Consider the following 26,620-nt stretch of genomic DNA (forward strand, 5'->3'; position numbering starts at 1 on the left):
TATATATATATATATATATATATATATATATATATATATATATATATATATATATATATATATATAACTTGCTTATGCAGTATAATCTTTTTGAGTAATGAATGGGGAATTTAGGTCTGAATATAATACGAATAATATACGGGAGTGAAACGTGATAACTCACAAACGTGTGTTCATCAAGATTTTACAAACACTTACACTTTTAGGAACATTTTTCGTTTTTTGGTTTAAACCAGCCAACCCTGGTACAAATACACGATATTACCATGTAGTAACCTACTTCATTGCTTCATGTAACAATTTTTATGAATCTATCCCCCAAGAGGGGGAACGGCCCCCCAAAAAACTGTTGAAAACAAAACAAAAAAAAAAAAAACACGATATTTACCCTCCTCCCACATACATACAATGCACACCAGGAAGGTTGCATCTTTGAGGAATAAATTGCTACCAAAACCATCTTTCAGCCTTAATTTGAGGTTTAAGACTGAGCCATTGAGGTTTAAAGCCCTGACACAGCAGTTGCGTCAATGGGAGTTTAAAGATGAAGAATGCAGACGACCAGTAGAACGTAACACAAAGAAACTAAACTACATATTCTGTGAACGGAGATCGGGAAATATCCCGATTTTTTCTCCGGAATTGAACATTTGGGCGGATCGAGATTAGGGAAGTTCCCGAAATTTGATCTAGCGATTGAATATAGATGGCAAGCAGTACCTAAGAGTGTAAAAATGTAATATATATGCTTATGTAGATTATTGTTTTAAACAAAATAAACGTTTTAAACATGTTTTTTTCTTGTTTAAAACAAAGTACTTTGTTTTAAACGTTAAAAACGTTTTAAACAAAAAAAACATGTTTTAAACATAAAAAACGTTTTTTATGATTTTTTTTAAAAAAACATGTTTTTTTTCAACCCTGGAATATATATATATATAGGATGGTAAGAAAATATATGAACAAACTTGGGAACTTCGGGAGCTGATTCCCGACACCAAAACCAGCAAAAAAAAAAAAAAAAAAAAGTACTCTGGAGCTTTGGTCAATGAGGGATAGTTTCGGCGATATAAGATACCGAAAGCGTGGGAAAATGAACTTCAGAGGGCTGTAATTCAAAAACAACGCAACGTATAAAGAGTGCGTACACTAAAAGTCATACCTGTTCGATTAAAAAATGTATGTTTCAAACCTCCGCAAGATGTGTGCGAGGGATTTCACGAAGGAACTTAGGGATTCCCTATAACCTGACAAGTAATCTCTACGGTAGGCCACCAAAACTATCCCTTACTGACCAAAGTTCCAGACGGCTTTTATATATATAGTCTATTATGCTAAAACACCTATATAACACAAATATTTTTTGGAAATGTTTAGTACAACAAATTAATAATTCTGTAATATAGCCTGTAAGGAGGAGACGCCTATATGATACCTCAGGTCCCAGCCTACTCAGCCTATACGTGACGTGACTGGTCCTGAACGATAGAGAGTCCAATGAAATTAGCGACTCCCGAGATTGAACGAGACGATGAATCCACTGCAATTCTATTTCTGTCAAGCACGTCGTGCTTCCGGAATCGATTCCCGGTGCGAGTTCATGCAATTCATTGTACGATAAGTTCTAGTGTGTGTATATACACAAAGGGTGTTTCAAAACAACACCGACAACATTTGGGAGGTGATTCCTGACACCAAGATAAGACAAAAAAATATAGACCAATCTGAGTGCACAAATGCTTCCTTTCGGAGTTATAGGCTGCCGAAAACAAGAAAAATGAACTTTAAAGGTCCATAGCTCCAATACTATGAGACCTACCGTAGTCGGGTCAAGACTTTACTTAGGAACTAGTATATGTCCTATCCAAAGTTCCAAGTTTCACAATGCTGTAGTTATTTCGTAACAATTTTCATAGAGGTAGTTGCTGAGTACTTCAAATTATATGCTCGTAGCCAAATTGGCTCTATTAAAATTGTTGCGTGAGTACCTTAGGACTATGAAACATGTATTTTTGTATAGCGCACATATTGGATCCTAAGAGTAATCTTGACCCGATTACGGTAGGTCCCATAGTTTTGGAGCTATCGACCTTTAATGTTTATTTTTTTAATGTTTTAGGCAGCCTATAAACTCCAAAAGGAAGCATTTGTGCAGCCAGGTTGGTCTATACTTTTTGTCTTATCTTCATGTTAGGAATCACCTCCCAAACGTTGTCAGTGTTATTTAGAAACACCCTATACTATATCATATTCTCAGTGCTTGAAACGGAACGTTAATCTTTAGAGTAACCAACGAAATAGTGGATACTATTGGGGGACCTACGTATTTGATCTACGATGTAGGGAATTCCAGTCTGGGAAGCCGAAAGTAATGACGGTGCCAGCCATGCGCTCACCACCTATCTTTCAACTAAAATCCATTTGGAAGGACATAGCCTTTCATGAGCTGTAAACTCAGACCGTCTTATGTAGAGTCGCTTTGACGTATGATTAGCATCATACTAAAAATCTGACTATTGCAGGAAACAAATATTAGTCGAACTCTTTAGTATGACACTAATCATACGTCAAAACGACTGTGCATAAGGCCCAGAAAGTTCAGTTTAGTTTAGGTTAGTGAAGGTAAGGAAATCTCAATCATTCGACCTATTCGTGGAAATCGTATGGCAGTAATGCAGTAAGCACTTAGTAGCCGTGTCTTGTACTTACTTAGGCTTACGAACTAATTCGGTACCATCGAGGTAGCCCAAGAATGTAGCTTCGACCATTTTTCGGCACGATTTTCCACTTGGAATACTTTTTCATGAAATATAAGTACACTCACGTCCAAAATGATTGTCGCATATCCATAACTGTGTTCTTGTAAGAATATATATAATTTGATAATGATTTTGCAGCGTACTTTTAATACTGATACTATGTGTATAATCGGGCAATGTATATTTGTGGTAAATTTCATATACTAAAATTAGAATGAGTAAAATAAAATGTTGCTAAATGGACAAGGAAGTTTTATTTTCGTTTTATTGTCTGCTCTTTTGACATGAAATTTTCCACATACATGTCTTTGCCGATTATACACATACTAACATTATAAGAAATACCGGGCGAATTCATTATCAAATTATATTCCTACAACAACATATTTATACCGATGCCGATTTTCAAAATGGCTCGAAATCGAAAGCAGATAAGTGAGTCGTGATAACGGTTTTTCATGTGAAATGATATTGTCTAGGGTGCTCTTGTTCCACATTTCGATTATCTTTTATTTATTTGAAGATATCACACAATTACTGTAAAATTAGCGGTATTTTAATTTCGCCACGTCCTTTGAAAGCATAAATTTTTCAGATAGTTTAAAGTGAGATCCTAACAACTATAGTGTGCTCAATGTCCACAAGGAAAGGACCTGGTATTTGTTTATGTATTCACATACACGGTGTAGTCATTTGACCACCGAGCTCCTTCGTGGCTAAGCGGTTAGCGTACGCGCCTTTGGCGTGGGAGACCCGGGTTCGATTCCCAACAGGAGCTCATGCTGTTCGGATTAAACGTTAATCAGTAGGTCCCGTCTCATACAGCGTTGCTACTGAAAGGGATGTTAAACTCAAAATCAACTCATTTATTTGACCACCATCTGAAAATCATTGGACCATCGCATCGTAATCATCCTGTTGTGCTGGAAGCTGAAACAATGTATGGTACGCTAATACTTCATAGCACCAGACATTTGGTTTGAAACACAAAAGAACTTCAGACAGTGGTGAAGGAAGAAGGGGTCTGCCTTTTAGCAAGATATGCAAAAATAAATAGTTTTACCATACTAAGATATACCCGAAACGACATGAACTTCGGACCTTTTTCTTCTCCCCCCTTGTTGAAATTCTGCGTACGCGACTTGCTTGAGGCAATATTAAGAAGTCATCGCGCTCGTCCTAATAAATCTATGAGAAACCATTAGACTTAGACTGAAAGAACTTGAAGTCTTGAAGGAAGAAATCTGTGGCTATGAAATCCTTTCCATTGGAGACACTTTGGTTCCATTCTGATCGATTTCAATCTTGGTCTCCGTGAAAAGCTCAGTCAGGTGACAAATAGTCCCCCTCTCCCGTTTTCCTCTGGCGCCATTTCCCGTTTCCCCTTTCGTGACAGGACGTAATCAAAGCTCCAATGGGCTTCCACAATGAATTCCTCAAATAAGCGTTTAACAGGATTTATGGAGAACCACTTGCTGTGACATTAAAAGCAAACATTAAAAAGAAAAAACAAAAAAAAAAAAAAAAACGAAACTTTTGGTCGTTTTGAAATAAATTGGCCTTATTAAAATTGCTTTCATTCTTCCCACCCATTTTCTTTTCTCTTTCCGTTACCGAAATGTAAACGGGAGTTTTTATTTCTACTATTAATGTATCTCTGCAAATTTCACTGACATATTAAGCATCATCAAGCAAAGAAAAAAATGCCTGATTTTGAAAGTATTTAAGGCATATTCATTAGTTCCGCCCTCATTTATTTACTTATTTATTTTTCGAAATATTGGACAAATCAAATGATGATACCAAAATCTAATTACGTCATCATCACAGGTATTCTGCCATTGTTGGCAGGTCACTTCCGCAACTCAGAAATGTCCATGCTCCACGGTCTTTCGCTAAGCTCTTCGTCTTCACGTACGATTTTTTTTTTGTTTTGATATAATCCATTAATCTAGTCACTTTCTCCCTCTCCCTCTTTTTCCTGCCGCCATACCCTCTAGTACATTCCTCATGATACTGTTCCTTCTTAGCCAGGTCCCAACCAATTTCTCTTCCTCTTCTTAGTAATATGTAAATTATTCGTTTCTCCGCCACCATTTCTAACACCCTATTATTTATTTTTCGATCGATCCAGCTAATTCTTCTCCACACAGTGGCGTATACTGGTTTGAAGGCATGGGCTACCACTGACCTCGTATATTATTATTATTACTATTCATAATAATAATAATAATAATAATAATAATAATATGCATAACAATGAACGAGAAGTGGTTGGTGTGTTTTGTTTGAAGTTTGGTTTGAGATCATTAATATTTTCCACCGTAAATGAAATTCCATCAGACATTTGCGGAGATAACTTTTCGTGGATTGTATTCGTATTTTTCCTAAAGTCACTTCATTCAAGAGTCGCCTCAATTACTGACATTGGTTGTCATTCCGTACCAATCTTCGCAAAAATTCTGAGTATAGCAACGTAACACAAAAATGCAGTCATTATAATTGTTATGTCCAATATCGCTACCTAAATAGCAAATTTTGAGTTGTGTCAACGCAAACTGTTACGGAATGCGCCCGGTTATCCCATACAATATTTTTCGTTCATCAATTTGCATCACGAAATATGTAGGCCTATAGTAATTTTGCTATTTGTTCTTAAATCCATTAGTGTATTGATTTTAGCCTTACAAAAAAACGTTCTATAATCAATTAACATTGTAACAAAAATAAAAATTGATAATTTTGTTCGTAGCATTTCATTTTTCCCGCTAAAATATTACTCACAATGCTCACCAGAGTAATAGAAGTTAACACATTCTCCAATCTACAATACTGTCTGCAGGCCTCATTTCGCGATGGTTGGCGCAAAGTCAACGAATTCAACTCAATACAAATAACGCATTAAGTAATTATAGCAACAATAACAAGAATCGCGAAGTAAAACACAAATTTTGCATTGCGTTGTCGCAAAGCGCTACGAAATGATGCCCCGAAATTCTCAGATAGATCCAAAATGGATGCTATGTCATTGTTCTTAACTTAGATTTAGTCGCCCCGCCCCCAGAAACCGCTCCAAACAGAGGAACCCTGCTTGGTTGCTACCCCGTGCCTCGCTAGTATACATACTCGTATCCGTACGGAGGAACCTACGTGGGCGCGCAAGCAGTTACTTGTTTCTCTCTGCTAACAGACGACGCGGTTTCCCAATTCTCAAATCATCAATATTTACGTAAGGGAGCGGGATTGCGTTCTAAGCGTTAACGGCTGCCTTAGTATCTATTCACGTTTGCAAAAATATATAGAAACTAGTACCACGAAAAGAAGATAATAAACTGTAAACGTATTATTTTAAATTTAATTTATACGTGTTATATTAACTTTCTTTATTAATGTTGCAGGGCTACCGCCGGTAGCCTCGGTTGCCCATAATATACGCCACTGTCTTCATACCCACATTTTGAAAGCTTCCAGGCGTTTTCCATAACTTTTTCGTAATATCCATGTGTCTGCCTCATACAGTACGTTTTATGAGTCTCTTTCTCAACTCTTTATTCAGGGTCCCAAAAAGTAGTATTTTCTTCCTCCTAAAGGCTTCTTTCGCCATTCTATCCTTGTTTTTATTACACGTTCACACTTCATATCTTTACTAATAATACTACCCAGGTATCGAAAAGTAGTCTCCTCTTGTGTAAATAGTTTGTACTTTCGATATTAGGGTTGCCTACGACACGAGACATGAGTTGGTACTGTCTCGCCTCGGGTTGCACACAAGACGAGACAGAACTTTCACATCTTTTCGAGATGACCACGTTTGCCTACGAGACAGAAGCTGAAGCCGTCTCATTTCAAGCGTCGCCCAAGAAAGAAGACGAAACAGAATTTTCCCTGACAATATACAACACAAGCCAAATGCGAATAGAAGCAGATAACTTTCCGAGACGACACATACTAGATATATATGTGAAAATTTCTTCTATATATGTGAGAATTTTATTCACATATTTGAAAGAATTTGCTTCAACCAGTAAAGTAGCCATTTGTAACTATAAGTAAAATATTAATTTACCATTTGTTTATAATGAATAAGACAATAGAAATTTTCAAATCTCTTGTAAAATCTTTCAATGTTCTATGTTAACTAGCAACAAAATTTAACCTATTCCGTAAATATACAGTTATTACGAGTTATATTATGGTTACGGCAGTCGTTTTGAGTGTCAAGAAAATTAATTACACAACGACTGCGGTAACATTAATATTTACGAAATAGTTTAAATTTTGTTATTAGTTAACATGGAATATTGAAAGCTTTCACAAGTGATTTGAAAACTTCTATTGTTTTATTCATTATAAACGTATGATGAATTAATATTTTACTTATAGTTACAAATGGCTACTTTATTAGTTTAAGCAGAAAACAAGAAAGAAATTTAACTCGAAAGGGAAAAGAACCCTGGACCCTTTGCACATGAGTCTCAGATTTTCCTCACTCTGCCACGCCGTCACTTGATAAATTTGCATGTCGTACGATAGATGTGGCGAGTAGAAATATTAAGACGGTTTCTCTCCGTTATTTTTGATCATTGCGCTCTCCCAGTTTGTAATATTAACTCTTTAAATGTGCACTTCCACCCCGTAAAAATGGCACCGATTTTGATTTACCAAAGTCTGCTTTCTCCTTGTAAGAGTTGAGACGAATTCCTTCACAGGAGAAATGCCAACAACACAAAATTATATCATCCGTATCAACCTTCATTCATAACTGTCTGGGAATGTAACGTATTTGGACAAGAATTGATGAATACATAAGTCCTAAACACGTCTTACTGCTTTAGTATGGGCCAAAAATGAGTTCCAAGGAATAGTTCCTAGCTGTACACAAATTGCAAATAGTGATCGAACTTAGAACTCTAGTCACGAAAATGATCCTATTTAAGATGTCACCTCAACTTTCTACCTAGAAAAGGGCGAAACAAAATGTATTACTCTTATCAGCTAACAAATATTTATATTCCATTTCTTGTTGTCACAAAATGGTAATTCTTATCTCTAAATCCATATACATAATAATATTATTGTGTTCAACCTAACCTAACCTAACCTAACCTAAACCTAAGAAACATCTGACATACTATGTCTTTTCTGTTCCTATGAATACCTTCGACTATGTTACTTTTTCTTTCCTTCTGTGGTACTACTACTACTACTACTACTACTACTACTACTACTACTACTACTACTACTACTACTACTAATAATAATAATAATAATAATAATAATAATAATAATAATAATAATAATAATAATGGAATAACAGAATTACAATACCAATTACATAAGCATTACCTTCCCATAGAGAAAAATTAATAATTGCCACGACGGGATTTGAACCCAGGTAGCTGCAATGGGAGCTTCCTGCTTTCACATTTTTAAAAAATAAATCGCCCCAACCGAAGTACCGGTATTGTTCACCACTGACACCTCATGTCCTTTCGACGTATTCCAAACACTACAGGAACACGAACACAGAAATACTGATGACAATTAAAATTCCGACCTTGCTCTTCAGAGGAATTCGAAACCCTAGTGGATTGCGCCTCATGATCAGAAGCCGAACGCCCGGGATCACTCGGGTTGTGCCACTGGCTCAATTTGTCACAAATTCCTCATAAGAATATAAGAAAATAAACTAGTAGTTATGGAACATAAACATAGTACTGTCTATTTCTATACGTGTTGATACAATTCAAAGAATGTGAAAATAATTTCTGTCGTCTCTTCTTCTTTGGAAATTAGAAGTTAGAGTAAAGAAGAAAAATGTAATGTAAATCGGGACCATTCCTGAAACCGGTGACGTACAAGCCTGTAGCCTCAACTTGAAGAACGTTTCTTGATATTTTCCTCATTGAGGAACGTTTATATAACTTGTTTTTGAGTTAAACAAGGTAATCTAGATTAATACACTCACACAAGCATTAATATCTTGTTTACATTTTTTCATGAAAGGATTTTAACTAGGTATTAGTTTGGGTGGAAGGTTAAGTGGTGCGGTAGGTGAGTGGTTAGCGCAATGAAATTGTATTCGGTAGACCTGGGTTCGAATCCCGGCTAGGCTGAAACTTTTTCAAGTGATTCAATTTCAATGCATACAATCAGGTAACAATAAAGATCTTCTCTTCTCTAGAAAGAAAAAGATGTTGGTATAAGGACAATTGGAGAGAAGGTCTGTCGATGGAGACAATGATTTACAAACTTATTTCCAACAGTTGTTCTAGATTTGATATTTTCGTCTACTTTCAAGCATTTTCTGATTCATGCGTGATCAGTGTTTTTATTTCTTTGAATATACAGTATATAATGAAATAATACATTACATACACAGCAATATTGAGATTAATATATTATGTTCATTGGACAACACGCTCTGAACCAGAGAGATTGATCTCAGAATGGAGAAATGTTTCGTGCGCCATCTACTCACAATTTTACTTGCATAAAGACTTGACTCAGTGCTACCAACTGCTGTCAGTGCCGAGAAAAGTTACGTGTAAGTTGGGTTGCAACTGTCCAGGCGTTCTCAAAACTGCAAATGACCTGAACCCCAAGTAATGGAATTATAACAGTCAGGGGTACAGGTACTTATGTGAGTGACTGTACAAAGGTAAGACTGTTATTAATTAATAGATGATATTTGGGTGAACACAACAGCATGTTTAAGGATAAATTGTCATGTATTTTCCAGAAAATTAAAAAAAAAAATGGATTTTTGAGTCGTTAAAAATTATGACGTCATTGCTATTCTGCTGAGTTGATAGTTTCTATTCTGCTGGAGTAGAAAATTAATTTATTTATCTATTTATGTACAGTGTATCAAAATACACATTATTAAGTAGTAGTTTATTTTCTATCGGAATTGCACAAAAATAAATGAATAAATTAAATACGGAGAAGTCCATCGGATCCGGACGCCCCCAAAACTTCCTAACTCGACATACATTTGTTTATTTAGAGAAATGATTGATATACACTAACAATTTTGACCTTATTCATTATCTGTACTATCTCTTTTCTGATACAAGCAAGCTAACTTGATCATGTTTCGTGAGAATATAGGTGTCAATACTTAAAAATTATTTATCTTTTTTTCGGCTATAGATTAACATCCGTTCGATAGTACATAAACATAGTGCCACCCGTCTTCGGTGCCTATCTTTGCCCATTGTAAATTTTAGGAAGTGGAGGGACGCCATAGATGTTTTCTGAAAGTGAGGTCGCCCATTACCCTCGCTTTTACCGCTCCAAACCTCAGACCCCTCCCAGCAAAAATTTCTGGGTGCCCTGCTGGTTGGCTATGATTTTTCTCAAACATGAAAAATTGATGATAGAAGTAGCTTGTTACTTCTCGTGAAGGACAAAGTGTCAATTGTTGCTTCAAAATGTCCCATAAAACAAAGAAGAAAAAACATATACAACAACTGTTTGTTGGGAGCACAAACAGTTAGTAACAACTACAATTTCCGTCATTTAGGAAGTTGTCAGTTGGTGTACAAGCATTTAAAGAAAGGAAAAGAATGGAAGATAATAAACGAAAAATGGAGTCAGAAACAAAAGAAACCATCAGCACCTATTTGATGGCATTTTTTTTTTTTTTTTTTTTTCTGAGAACTTACATAACTCTTTTGACATGGGTGAACATTTGTAAACAAATCTTGTGAGGCTCTCTGGGAAGCAATTCTACCAAGAATTCGTGACCTCCTTTGTGGGTAAAACACGCAACTACATAATCCTCAGTAAATAACGAAAAAAATAAACGGTGTGCGTTGGTGAATTCTCATGACACGACTATCTGAAAACACGTATTGTTCCTCCAGCATCAGAGACGAGGCAGACAGCTTTTCAAAGAATCTTAGAAGGTAGAAAAGCGTTCTGATGCGGGCGACGGCTAAAGAATTTTAAGCTTTAAGCTTTATAACGAAGGTTTCATGGGAAATAATACAACAGCTATGAAACATCTCGTTCTATCTAGACACACAAATACATTTGGAACAGAATCTCTAACACACATCACGAAGTTAGACACTAAAATGAACAATACCCTACCCAATTCTCTTTAATTAAATCACGAATATAATAGCATTCCACAGTGCTATTAAAGAAATTGAGTTCAATATTTCCATCATCTGTCGTTTTTAGCAAATTGATTTGTAGGGGTATTGTTTTGACTTTTCCGTGAAATAAAATAAATTTTAATGGCTTGAGCTTACTAATTTTGTCCTCAAATTCATTTAATTTTCCTTATTTTTGGAAAGTTAAATTTTACTGTAATTTTAATACTTAATAATTAATGTGATTGAAGGAATATTACTTTTACAAGTAGCTATTATTATTATTATTATTATTATTATTATTATTATTATTATTATTATTATTATTATTATTATTATTATTATTATTATTATTATTATTATTATTATTATTATTGTTGTTGTTGTTGTTGTTCCTTTCCAAGTCTCCGGGTAGTGTGACAGGAAAACATGCTCCTGTAAAATTTGACTGGAATACTACATATATTTATCATTCGTACTGCTCTCGCATTTCAATTTAATTGTAAACGAGGTACTTGTTCATTACATGCATGATATCACGTGACACCGCAACTAAATTCCGTTGGCGATTGGTACGCACACAAGTTAAACCTCTCGCGCCCAGATTCGAGTCACTTAATAAATAAATAAATAAATAAATAAATAAATAAATAAATAAATAAATAAATAAATAAATAAATAAATAATAATAATAATAATAATAATAATAATAATAATAATAATAATAATAATAATATTTTCCGATCTCCAGCTTCCTCTTTTAGCACCCAATATTTTCTTGTTTCTCAAATCATCGATCAGTTGTGTTCTTCTTCTTCCTATTCCTCGCTTTCCTTCCATCTTTCCTTCTACGGTCGTATGAAGAAGACAATTTCTTCTCAAAATGTATCCAATCCAATTGGCCTTCCCACGAAGGCTGGTGGCTACAAGTGTCCTCTTCTCTCCTATCCGTTTTAAAACATTTTCGTTTGTTGCTTTCTCTGCGCATTTTATCTTCTCCATCTTCCTCCAACATCAGCTTTCGAAGCTCTCTAAATATTTATTCTTCGTAACTTCCGTAATGTCCAAGTCTCTGAACCATATTCCAATACTCCATACCAGCGTTTCCCAACTGGTGTGCCGCGAGTGGGCCGTTGGTGTGCCGCGAGGAAATTGAAACAAAATTATTAATCCTATAGCAATCAAATTGCAAGACAAAGGAAAAATGTATATTTGTATTTCACATTACTATGAACCTCTACTATGAATCTACAATTTTAAGTTTCATACTGACTTACTTTTCTGTACATTTTTAACGTTGAAAAACGTATCTGTTATCATTGTTATGACCATTATTGCTTCTTTATTGTTGCAGACAATTACGTAACTTGAAATTTTAAAATATCATTCAATCCTTTCGACAAAGCAAACGTGCATACGAATTACCTACATTTGTGTTTTAAAAGTAAGAGATTTGTTTGTTCGTTCATTATTTAGTGATCTTCCTTCTTTGTGAAAGGTTGGATACAGTTTTCGAAAAAACCTGAGTCCTATATTTCATTGCAATTGTTGTCAAGTTTTAAATTAGAATGGAAAATATGCATAATGATTTATCACGGGGGAAAACCAGTGATCGAGCTTTCTTCTCTGTGAGATCAGTAATCACAGAGAAAAAAAAATACTACTGTATTTTATATTTACAAATAATAATAATAATAATAATAATAATAATAATAATAATAATAATAATAATAATAATAATAATAATAATAATAATAATAATAATAATAATAATAATAATATCTATATGAGTGTGCCGCAAGAATTCAAGTTACACCTGTAGTGTGCCGCAAGTTGAAAAAGGTTGGGAAACGCTGCTCCATACATAGTACCTGACCAACTTTTTCCTTAGTCCAAAATTAAGTCTGCTAGTCAAGAGTGATTTTTTTCCTGTTCAATGCTTCTTTGTGTATGACAATTCTGGACCTAATCTCTTTGGTGCAGTAAGAAGCGTTTTTCGTCAAAATACTTTTTGATTCCTAAAGTTCTGTTTGTTCTACTCTGACCCGTAAAGACGCATTTCCACAAAATATTCTCATCATCTTCGATTTTTCGATATTAACTTCCATTCCATTCAGTTTCCCAGTATCAACTGTTTTGTCAATCATCAATGCAAATTCATTTTTAAGAAACGAAGGTACATTTAAGTGCGTTTGAAGAAGTGACTGCAATCAAACCAAAACAAAACAAGAAATAATTTCCTATGTAAATCATTGTTAAGAATAAAATTGGCGGAGGTAGTTCGCATTTGTTAACTATGCAATATCAATATATTAATTAAATCTTCCGAACAACACTTATCCCCATCAGTAACCCATCTTTATGAATAACCTGAATTGAGGAGTTTAATGCAATAAGGGCGTAAGTCTGAAATATGCATTTCAAGTAAAACTATGTTGAAAATTTAAGTAGCGTTTTTTTCTTACATAAAACAATGAAATATGCAACATTTTATTCTGATATTGAGTTTAAATTTTGACAGGAGGCTAAACAAGCATGGTAAAAGCCACTTATGCATTTGATGCAAAAGGAGCGTACAATCGCTTACGCTCTTATTACATCAAACTCCTCAATTACTGAAATACATGTATATACCAATGGTCTAGGTTCTTACATAAATATTTATTCACGAAATCTGGATAGTAACAAAATCCTTTGAGAAAATAGCAATTTTCGACTTTCACTCCACCGTAAATTGTTCTTGTTTTAGGAACAGGAAAAAAAATGTCGACACGCACAAAATCTCCATAAATTTACAATTTGGTGTTGATGAAGTCGTGTGGTGAACGTTCTACGCATCTGCACATGTAGACAAACAAATAAACTAATTTGGTAAATACATAAAATGTCATCAAGAAACCAGTTGTTTCGCCATACAAATGACATCAAGTTTATAAACAAATTGAAAATTTGAACTTTTTTTTAAATGAAGTTCCAGCTACAGCTCACGAGCAGGGCTGGATTTACGGTCTACGGAAACTTAATAAGCAAGGCGAAAAAATAATTGCAAAACTATAATAATAATAATAATAATAATAATAATAATAATAATAATAATAATAATAATAATAATAATAATAATAATAATAATAATAATAATAATAATAATAAAGTTAGAGTAAACGCTCTCCAAGTAATAATTCCTTTAACCGACACATCTAACAAGTCTATTGGCTTCTATCATTGGTGATACTATTGGCTTCAATAAGTTTACTTTTTAAAATTTCCTCAATCGAAGGATTGGTAGAGGTGACTCGGCACGATTAGCTTGCTCGAAATTAAAATCTGACTCGTAGAGACCTTTTCCCTTTCTTTTGTGTATGGGCGAAGGCAACTGGGTCCAAAATCTCGGATGTCCTTAATAATATTCCGCACAGGTTACAGTCAGAGAGTGAACGTAGCAGTTCATGTAAGAAAATGCCTCGGCAATGCTGGTGTTTTTTGTGGAATATGAAGTGAAATCAAACAAGATTTCAAGGAATGGAGAATGCAGTTTCAACAAAATCGATGAACAAAGAAAATATGTTAATGCATTCGAAATTAGGAACTGACTTATCGGACTGCCATGTATTTAGATATGACTGAATGTTATTATCTTTCAACTTATCTCGACCTCGACCTCACTTATCATGGACTCCAAAAACAGAACATTAAGGTAAAGGAGGGGGGGGGGCATTTTTGGGAGCTTATTTGAGTTCACCTTACCTTCACACATACATACCAACGAACAGTTGAAAGTTTCAGGAGGGCTAAAAGTGGTTCGCTACACGCGAGTGGCTAAGCCCCTCCTTGGCCATCCATAGCTACGGATCTGAATGTCAATAAATGGAGAACTTCCACAAGTTCTGTGAGGTTAAAAGGTGCAGAGAACGTGAGATTAAAGTTTCCTTTGAGGTTTGTAGAGTCTTGTCTCTGGTTGTAGCGATTGTCATGAGATCTTGCATTAAAGCAGAAGTACTATCTGGAACCGAAGACAGTTTTGTTGAAATACAGTATCTGGAGCCAAGTATGATCGTGATGTTGAACACAGGTTACAGCACTGGTCATTCAAGGACATTGTTGGACGAAGACTAAACAGTATAACTTTAATTAAAGGAATAAAGGGACATAATCCACGTGGAAAGAAGGGAGAGATCCTGACGTAAGCAATTTGAAGAGAGTTGAAGAGTGATTGGAGAAGAAAGACTTCTTTTGTTGTCGTTAAGTACTCTTCAACTGGGGTGGCTTTTTCTTCCCTTGTTTCTGAGAACAATCGCCCAGCGTCTCACCCCCGACCACCGACTGGAAACAATGCTTAGGGTAAGTCATGACGATAACTTTCGAACAAATGCTGGGAGACGGGGTAGTTTCAAACAGCTACGTGCTTTTTTTAAAGTAACTATTAGAACATATTAAGTGTAATTATGGTCTGGAGTAGGACAAAAGAATTGTGGCTAATCCCTCCTCACGATCTGTCAAAAGAGACAGATGGCTGTTGAGGTTTTGGAAAGAATTCTGACTGGACATTGCCTTTCACGCTCCACGAAACGAAATGTTTCAAACAACACCCAAATTTCAACGCAACCGCAAATACAAGCTATGTGCTCACGAAATACAAACAATATACTCGTACGTAAAATAAAGATTTTTCTGCAATTACATATGCCAACTGCCAAGTGGCAAGATTTCACTGAAAGTTTTGATCTTGATCCACATGAAATTACTGAAGGTACAATGGCCCCACGTATGGTAGTCGCTAACGCTCTCGATTTAGGTGAGAGCGACCCCTGGTTCGATTCTTTGTGGGGACATCGGTCGAAAAGTATAAAAGCTTTTTTTAAGGCCAAGCATTCTAATTGCGTATTTCCTCATTTGCACTAGGTAAATGTTGGGACGGTACCAAACATAATGGTCTCCAGGCCACTTCCTTCCCTCGTGGCAAGAAAGCTTTCAGTCAGTTGGCGCTTGGTTGGCTTTTGGTTTTCTACACTCGCACTTGAAACGCATGCTTTCATACAATCTGCCTTTTGTTGTACTTGCAAGTGATGCTTTACACCCATCGCAAAGTTTTATAGCATCATTGGCCGTTCATTGGCTATTGACTTGACTTGTAAAACGCTTGCGTCACGCTTGAAGGAAACACTGAATGCAAGGTTGCCCCCATGTAACTTCGTTACTGGAATCTAGCTCGCGGCATGCTTTCACGTTTTCCAATCAAGCTGGATGCAAGCTTGGCGGACTTGCAATTCAAGCTTACAGCAAGCGTTTTGCAAGTTGTATCTGTTACTAGGGTTCCTTTCTATTTCTTTCTTCCTTCCCTTAAAAATAGGATGATAAACTGACGGATTTCATTTTCTTTGTTCCTTTCCAAGTCTCCGGGTAGTGTGACAGGAAAACATGTTCCTGTAAAATTTGACTGGAATACTACATATATTTATCATTCGTACTGCTCTCGCATTTCAATTGAATTGTAAACGAGGTACTTGTTCATTACATGCATGATATCACGTGACACCGCAACTAAATTCCGTTGGCGATTGGTACGCACACAAGTTGAACCTCTCGCGCCCAGATTCGAGTCACTTAATTCGAAAGCATGAGCCGTGATAATTATTTGCCGTAGAACAAGTGCGAGACATGTGGGAGTAGTCGTCAAATAATAATGAACCAGCTCAACCTGCTTCCAACGTATGTATAACACATCTCATTCGGGGTTTTTTGAATGTCGTCGTGTTCTATTGTGTTTGTTCGATCTTTCAGAAGCTTCCATTCGCCCGCATGCAGAGGGATTATGAAATATAATACTCCAGACGGGAGATTAAACAGCGGATGTAGGTCGAGCGTCAATTAATTAGGGCAAGCAGTTACGGAAATATGCCATCAGAAACATTTTAGCTGGAAAAATAAAAAGAATTCCTGGAAATCTTCCATGAGAGATATACGTATGTTCACTCAGTTTATTGCCACGTCATTATTACACACATTATTATTATCATTATTGTTATTATTCGCAGCACACTTCTGTTAAGGGTCTTCACTACAGCGAAATTAAACTACCGCTAATTTTAGAGTTTTTCTGTAATATCTTCAAAACAAATAAAAACGTAGTGAAGTAGACAGTGCGATTTTGCATGTGATATTTATACCACAATTCACCTATCTGCTTTTGGTATGTCGCTATTTAGAGAACCCGCAAAAAAAAAAATGCTAAATTTATCTATAGTTGCAAATCGAAAGCAGATAGATCAGTTGTGATAACGGTATCGGATGCAAAATCGTATTGTCTAGCTTACTACGTTTCTGCTTTTTGAATATTTTTTTATTTATTTTGAAGATATTACAGAAAAACTCTAAAATTAACGGTAGTTTAATTTCGCTATAGTGAAGACTCTTAACTTCTCCTGACATACTTCCCCTCTCCTCTACCAAAAGTGAGACTTACTTTAAGCTTACTTCAATGATTGACTGATTCTTTATTATACCTCTTCCCTTTCTTCTGGGTATGAAGTTCATTAAAATTTGTTGTTGTTCTTTAAAATATACACTTTTCGGTTCTAAAGTAAATGTTCTAATTTTTTTTCAGGCCCCTGTAAAATTTCAATCACAATCTATCGTCATCACTCCTTGTTTGTGGACAACTTTTGGCTCTAACAAATAGATTTAATAGTTATTAAATTATAAATCTAAGTTTCTTAATCAATGGGGCAATTACTGAGGCATCACACAATAGGTGAACACAAAGTACGCAGTAATAACAATACTTCGAAGATACGAAACACCTTGACTCGTTAAAATACAACTTCGCCACGAAATCCAACTTTTGATAACAGATCTTTTATCTTTTAATAATACTAAAATAACATGTATACAGGGCGTTACAAAAACGTTATCATAATATTTTGGGAACAGATTTCTCACATTAAAATAAGAAAAAAAAAGTTCATATGGACCTGTACTCAAAAGTGGATATTTCGGAGTTATAGGGTACCGAAAACATGAAGTAATTGAACTTTAAAAGTTCATAGCTTCACTACTATGGGACCTATCGTAGTCGGATCAAGACATCACCAAGGAACTGGTATGTAAACTATCAAAAAATCCATGTTTAAGAATGCTCCAGTACTTCCACACCAATTTTTAGAGAGGTAGGTGGAGAGTGATCAAGTACTCCTAAACACCCTCTCTAAAAATGATTGTACAAATACCGGAGGTTCTGAAAAATTAATATTTGGATAGTTCACTTACGAGTTCCTTAGTGATGTCTTGACTCCATTACGATCAGTAGTATAGTAGTGGAATTATAGACCTTTAAAGTTCATTTTTTTTCACGTTTTTGGCACCCTATAATTCGAAACTATGCACTTCCGACCACAGGTTTATATTAACTTTTTTTTTCTTATTTTGAGTGAGGAAACTATTCCCAAAATACTGTGGCAATTTTTTTTGTAACACGTGTCTGTCGTAAGCATTTCAAATAAAAAGGGTCTCCAAAAGCCACCAAATTTTCTATACAGATATATTTTCACCAGAGCTAATCGTGTACGAAGTCTTTTTCGATTTTGGGATCGGTGGGATCAGTAAAGATCAAAAGTTATGCAATTTTTTCCTGGTGGAAATTTCAAGCATTTTACGTTTTGTAACACCTTGACTGTATGCAACCAACATGACATATTAGAGTGTGGGGTTACATAACAGAATAGGATAAATGCGTTGCTCTTCATTATTGATATTAACACGGCCTTACATAAAATGAAAGGATAAATACGCGTGTGATGGAGTGGCTGTGAAGGCTTCCTTTAAGGATCTTCTTCTTCCTCTCTTTTCATACAGTTTCTGAATTAACACCATCCAATGATGGATGCTTACTGCTAGTAATATATATTTTGAAATTGGCCTTTTTCATTTGTTATTTTTATTCAGATAGGCTCTCGTTTTCTATCGAATTTAAATAATTTTATATTGAACTTTGAGTTTGTCAGTTACTTTTAAAATAACCTAATTGACCTTTGTTTTCATGTTTAAATTTTTTATACCAACCTTTGTTGGAGCTCCCCCGTGGCTAAGCGGTTAACGTATGCACCTTTGGCGTGGGAGACCCGGGCTCGATTCCTGGCAGGAGCTCCTGTGGTTCTGATTCCATATTAATCAGTAGGTCCACGTCTCATATAGCCTCGCTGCTGAAAGAGGCGTTAAACTCAAAAATCAACTCAAATTAACCTCTGTTTTCATATTGACTTTACTTTTAACTTATTTTCTTTAAATTTTGATATTGGTCTTTGTGTTTTAATTGCATTCAAAATCTGAAGTTGATCTTTCTTCTGAACTTACTTTAAGATTTTCAAATTGTCTTTTTATTTCATTATTTAGGCTATTTGTGGAAAATATTACGAATCAGAGACAGGCTGTTAGGCTACAAAGATTGATACGACACGTTAACCGTGAGATAAATTTGATGGTAGTTTCGGTTATAGTTCGATATTGATACTTAAAAAAATAAAAATCCCGACTTGGAATATTACAAATAAATAAACGTGAGTCAACGCTTCGATTCCTGCAGCTGACTTTGACAAAAGAATACTATTGTTATGAGAGATACAGCCCTTTTATAGAAGTAGCTGAAATGAACTAAAATGAGCACAAGGTAAATCCATGGAAAGAGACCTTTTATTGCATGAAACACGAAGAAAGTAAGAGAAAAAAAGATAGCCATTGCAGTATTCGTGATAACTGGAGCATCTTTGCAGCTGATTGGTTGATTGGGTTTGACCCCATTTACTCCAAGAGACCATACGTCATTTCTAAATCGGCACATGAATCGACAGCAGGGGTCAGGAGGTCATCACAAGGAGCATCCATCCGCCGATGGTTATTTGCAGAGGTCACGCGAACAGATTATTTAGAAACGTTCTTTAGCTGCGAGACATAAAGAAACGCGAGGTAAATATCCGTGATCGATAGGGCTGCACGCAAGTCCCGTGGCCTGCCCTCAGCTAAATGTCTTGACCTTTTCCCCACAAAGCAGACGAGAGATTAATCAACGCTAAAATAGACTCAGTCGCTCCACCTGTATTATCACCTGTCTGCAAAGAATATTTTAGGTTCAAACTAGGGATTTGTTTTATTTCTTTGTTTCACATCTACAGTGCTACTTGACTACAATGAATTCTTTTGTTGGTTGGTTTAATTAGTTTAATGTCCTCTTCAGCACCGAGACTATATAAGACGTACAGGTCTTCAGTTTAAGGTACATTCCGAACGATCGTAATGCTTTCAAATTTAAATGCTCTCCGACCAGAAATCGAACCCGGGACCCCGTGCACCATCGCCGAAAACTCTTTGCGTTTAAGTAGTAAGTTTTTTCACGCTTTGAAGGGGCCACGGTGGCTCAGTGGAGAGCGTTCTCGTTTGGTGCGTGGGGTCCCTGGTTCGATGCCATCTCGTACCAAGTGATCTTTGTGATGGAGAAGCACCGTGTGCGTAGGTAGTCCCGTTTTCTTCTATTTTCTTAATTCCACAATTTTATTCATTCTCATTATTATGTCTTCTTTAGCCTACGGGGCATAACAGTGGAGCGTAAAACCGGAAGATTTAATTAATTTATTTTCAGTTTTAATTTATTTGTATTATTATTCTTGGTTCAAAGTAAGTTTGTCTTTTTTTTTAATTGCAAGTACAGTCTGTAGTCATCTATTCCTAGGAAAATATCTTAAGACGTTTTATCTTGAGATAAAAATATTCTTGCATTTAATAGCTTAGAACAGAATAGTTTTATACAGGGTGTCCGAGAAAGAATGTACCGGCACCCTTTTAAAATAAACATTTTCGAGCCTCCTGATGTGATAATAGAATATCTTTTAAATACCAAAAGCAAGGTAGTATATCAAAGCTTTTTTTCCTACCTTACAAAGATTCAATATGGGCACCTTCGTGACACGGCAGATATCTAGTCGATAGTTCATTTCCTCTGATACGCGAATCAACATGTCTCTCGTAACGGAAGCAAAGGCTTCTGTGATCCGTTCTCGCAACCCCATCAGACCTCGAGGCAATGGTGGGACAAAGACGCGTTCTTTGGTAAAAATCCATGAAAAGGAAGTCGCATGGTGACATGTCTGGAGACCTCGGAGGCCATGTCAACAACTCTCATCATCAGGACCAGTGCGATCTATCCAACGCTGTGGAAGATGTTCATTCAGATACCCTCACACGTCGTTATGGAAGTAGGGTGGAGCTCCATCCTGTTGGAAAATGAAATTCGGGAGTGTTCTCCAAGTTCTGGTATCAACCACATCTTGAGCATGTCAATATACGAGTGCCCCGTTAAAGTTCTCTTTGCAAAGAAGAATGGTCCATAAAACTTTGTTTTGGACATGGCAGCAAAGATGTTCAACTTTCGAGAATCTCTGATATGCTGAATGATTGGCCGAGGGTGTACTGAACCCTACATTCGAACATTCTGTCTGCTGGCTTTGCAGTTGATATTTAAGGTCGCATCATCACTGAAGATTACCTTTTCCCTAAAATCATCATTTTTTAGGAATCCTAACATGTCTACAGTGAAGAGAGTGCGAAGTGTTTTGTTATCTTCAGCAGTGGTGCCCCCCCCTTATGTCCATGACGCACCCCCCCAATTGTCTGTCCGTAGGTGTTCTTCCATGAAAAAAAAATCTTCTTTTCGATTAATTTTTACATCCCTCAAACATATTTATATAGATTTTTACCCCCCCCCCAAATATTTCAATGACGCAGTTTGCGTCATAGCCCTCCTCTGTGGGCACCCCTGTCTTCAGTGAGTGCCTGCACAAGTTGCAGCTGGTAAGCCTTGAATTTCAAACGCTTACAAAGAACATCCTATTCTGTTGAACGGGGCACTCACAGTCCGTTTCCAGAACTGCTTTGTGGGGATGCGTTGGAAGAATTGCCGAACTCTATCCACTGTCTCCTCTGAATGCGAAGGACGGTCAATGCTTTTGCTTCTGGATGAGTTGTGCATGCCAAAGGTTAATGGAGTTCTTGTCAGGTTGACCGAACCCAAACTGTAGCCGAAAGATAACGTACGTTAACTTTGTGAATTCCATAGCACAAAATACATTCTGTTGTTGTGCGAGCACTATCTTTAAAAAAAAATGGTGGTCTTGGAAAAAGCGGATATTTCAATCAAAATTTGGAGTAAATAATAGCAATCTTGGTGACTGACACCTCTCTCCACGAACCGGGCACCTAGAAAAGGGTACATCTTTTCCAAACACCCTGTATATTTTCCTTGATATAATGGCAATTAGAGATGCAAGGGCTCGGAAAAAAACCGGCTTTTTTGGAAAAAAACTCGGTTTTTTCTGCTTTGCTTTTTTGCTTCGGAAATTTTGGGCTTTTTTCAAAATACTGCTTTAAATTGATAAAACAGACTTTGTATCGCTTCTCTATAACACAAAAAATCATTTAATTAGTGGTTGATGCTGATAATAATATAAAACATCGAAAATAAACTATGAATTTCGAAAAAATATTTCAAACAATTTTTCTTCAACATATTTACATTATGAATTCCACAGGATTAACCAATGTATATAATAAGAATTTTTTAACCTCCTATATACAAAAGTAAGCAGAGTTGGCAAGAACCGTGGTTGATTTTGAAAATGCCAAAAACCCGTTTTTTGGGGGATGTTTAAACCAGGCTTTTTTGGTTTAAACCAGGCTTTTTGACTTAGATTTTTTGCTTTATGTATTTATATTACATATTCACAGAAATAAGTTTGTTTCGCCTTGATGTTATTATGCAACAGCGGGGTTATGCCGGAAGAACTCACATAAGCTTAAAGAAGTGCGGTCAGTAAATTTCTTAAGTTGAGAATCTCCCGCCCTAGCCATCGGGAAAATCCCGTCATTACTTGAAATGTAAGACAATAACGGGAAAATCCTGTTATTGCTTTGCATGTAAAATTTAAAGGTCAACGTACCATAATCAGTACGCTAAAACTGAGGTATTAAATTACAAATTTAGTACCGGTACGTAGATATCATTGAAAGTCCAATCCAAGCTAATGTTGGAAGCTACGTAGGCAATCGATAAATTTTGCCAATTTCTATCAATATATTTAAGCAATATTGGCTTCTTTATAAAACAACACGCATTTAGGCATGTAGAAATATACAATTTGGTTTGTTTCGTATATTTAGGCTTAACATCCTTACGAAATACCGAGGTTATCAAGGAGAAGACTTTCGCTTAAACTGACATCCGAACCGCTACTTGGGTTACGCATGAAAGAAGGTTTGTGGTTCGACCGAGAATTGAACATGGAACACCTTGATTAAAAGGTGAAAGGGAAATAAAACTATTGCAGGTGGTTTGATATCTGGAAACGTTACCATGAAGTTCACACGATTCGCATTTTTCATTCTTTTTATTTTTGAGGTTTAAACCAGTTATTAAAAAAAAAAAAAAAAAAAGTTGGTGTAAACCAGCCAACCCTAAAGTAAACACTTCTTTTTAAAGAATACACAAATAACTAGCAAAATAATATGTAGTATTTTTACTTCAAAATATTCCATACCCTCTTTTTGAAACAAAATAAAATTAAAATAAAACATAAGAGAAATACTTAGATTTATATGATACACTTAAAGGCTGCACATCTAGAGCTTTTGGTTCTGTATATTCTTGAAATTCTACAGTTAAGTTTTATAGAACCATCATCACAGTTTACCCAATCCTCAAGTTTTCTGAATTTTTAACAAGAGGGATTCAACATATCATTTCGGAACTCCCCCCCCCCAAAAAAAAAAGACTACGGAATATATTTAAGTTAAGATAAATACAACTGCACAACAAACATGACTGAGTGATTAGCTTTTGCGCTTCTATCAGGAAGTCCGGGATTCAACCAGCATTCGACCATTCTGACAAAGCTTTTCTTCATTCCATCTGTTAATGTAGAAATAGTGCGTGTACTGTGAGTTGGGCGACTTCCTTTTTTATTGTTTTTAAATCGTTATTATTACTAATTACCAGCAGTGACGGTTTTGCGAAGGTTAGGGGGGGGCGGTCTTTCGGACTGAAGCCCGTTCCCCAAAGTTACGGAATGTCTGCAACAAACTAAATATCTATTATTTATGCCTTTACTCATAAACTTTAAGCTCCCGTCAAATAAAAATTACGAATGTTTAAAAAATTAAACATTAGTAAGAAATCCTTCCCAAAATACTTTTCTAAATCCGCCACTGATTCTCAGTATAAAATGATTTTTAAAGTTGTATCCGGATGCTAAACATATAAACGAAACGAAATATTAGTTATGCCTGTACTCATAAACTTCAAGCACTTCCCAAATAAAATTAGGACTTTTTAGGAAACGAAACAATCAGAAAAACACTCCTAAAGTACTTTTCTAAATCCGCTACTGATTATTTGTATAAATTGGTATTCAAGGTTGTCTCCGGAAAATTATTGCTAAATCACTTCACAGCTACAGTATAACAGAAATGTGGAAGTACGGCTTGAAGGATATATTGAAAAACGTACGCTTTGACGGATAAATAGAAAAACGGGCAAGTTTAACTTTTGCGCTAGAAGCTAGAGTACTAAAAGCTCTTAGAAATGAAACACGGATGACAAACTAGAGAAGAAAAAAGATGTCGATAACTCAAAAGTTAAAATAAAGTTAAATAGCCTCTAAAATTACCCTTAAATACTACATTCTTCATGTTAGCTTTAATTTGTAAAACATGTGCTCCATCCATCTTGATGGTGAATTTCAGAGCGAAATATCACATTCAGGTCATGGAATTCTTATGTAACTATAGAATCTATCTAACTATAAGAAAGCTATTTAGATAGAAAAATCATGAAGTTGAAAAAAGCCAAAATTCCCAAAATTCTCGTTTTTTCCCAAAAAAGCCGGCTTTTTATGTGAAAAAAACCATCGATTCAAAAAAGCCGGCTTTTTTGCATCTCTAATGGCAATTAATATAAGTGTGTAGTCTACTGATTATGTAAGTTATACAATATAGATATACATTAGAGATGTATGTAGTTTCCATTAGGTTGTTTTCAGTTAGATAAAAGAGTAGACAACAAAATAGTTCAGGAAATTGACTAATTTTTTGTCTTTACTTTTAGCACCTTTTCGCTTCGTTTCTTCCTATGAAAAAAAAAAAAGAAATGAAATCTTTAAGTTTTACGTCCCACGGTTATGCCGGTTAGGCTAAAGGAGACGGTGAAGATGAGAGATGAGTGAAATGGTGGAATGAAGAAAGTGGGAGGAAACGGGAGAACCCCGAGAAAACCCACGAGCACGGTGTCTGTCCACCACAAAGTCCACACGGCGTGAGCTGGGATCGAACCAAGGATCCCAAGCACCGGAGGTGAACGCTCTACCACTGAGCCACCGCGCCCCCCTCTTCCTATGAAGCGTACCTCTAAAAATCTTAACCATGGTTATTAATATAGTTTGAAACCATTTTATCAATTTGTACCTTTCTGCTGGGATTTTGAAAGCACTACTGAAGAAAAAGGTATAAATTTAAAAGGAACGAAAAAATTGGACATAATGTTTCTTTTCCTTTTCTTCAAAATCAAATGTGCACAAATCTTCCAGGAACTAGACTTATTCTTCAGTAAATTTTCAATGATTTTCTCCATAGAATTTGCTTTTCTAAGAAAAGTCAATGCAACTACAACCAAAGCAGTGTTTATGGCATGAAGTGGTCGGCAAATTCCTCTCTCATTCCTCAAACGGCTTTATCGAGATTTGTCGCAGCGAGAGCGGAAATGTACAGCAGGGACCCAAAGGGAGATGACATGGCGTCTCTCTCTCTCTTGCTCTGTTCGCAATCGATTGTCTCCCTCAACATAAATCGTGGTGACCCGTCCAATGCAGACGCCCCCCTCCACTCACTCGGTTTATCCGACCGCAAAATAGAAAATGAGAAAAATCTAAAATTGCTTTCAGTTTCTCAAATCGATGAGATATCACCATAAACGCTACGGAAGCTCAATACTACAGAATATTAATCTCTCCTAGTTACAGGCGGATTTTTACCTTTCCACACAAGCTAATATTTCAGCAAGGAAGGAGGAAACATGGACCATTGTCACAGTTTCACTTATTTATAGAACAGCTTATTGTGTGTGGGTGGAACAATTACAGACGAAACCAAGTGAACGTCGCGAACGACAGGTAAAATCTCTAAATACAGATTTATTTTTTATTATTATTATTGTGACCAAGAGTGCGGTGCATGAGAATCGGCAAATGTCATAGCAGTTCGTAGACCAACTCAGTTAGGCCTGCTACACACTATGAGATAAGTCCTAGGAGGTATCTAAGGAAAAATGTTACGACATAACTCGTACGAAATCCTACCCTTTTGTGCCATACACGTAACTACACTGCACATCCTACTGATATTGATACCAGGCGCTAAAAATATAAAATTGAGAAGATAAATTAGCAAAACATACCTCATCAATCCCTGCACAACTCTTCATTTACATTTTGTCGAGTATTTTTGCTATTTCACCCATATGCGGCTGGCGGGAAGAAAACAAATTTGTTTTCACTTGGTCTCACCTGATGTCGCTTAAAATCGAAATCTTACGAATTCTCTTTCCGAAATAGAGCGTGCTCTACACAAGAGAAATCTCATAGGATCGTTCAGAACACAGGAAATGACATGCGAACTGATGCCATACACGTTGAGATTTTAACTATAGGAAAAATCGTAAGAGATTTC

General features: G+C 36.0%; 1 protein-coding gene across 1 annotated transcript in view; it reads right to left on the reverse strand.

The window, feature by feature from the left end:
- LOC145672864 (uncharacterized) overlaps nt 1-26,620 on the reverse strand; it is a 432,953-nt gene that overhangs the window by 240,877 nt on the left and 165,456 nt on the right. The window lies entirely within an intron of this gene.

This window comes from Thermobia domestica, chromosome 16 (genome assembly GCF_964235325.1).
Source record: "Thermobia domestica chromosome 16, izTheDome1.hap1.1, whole genome shotgun sequence".
Lineage (NCBI taxonomy): Eukaryota > Metazoa > Arthropoda > Insecta > Zygentoma > Lepismatidae > Thermobia > Thermobia domestica.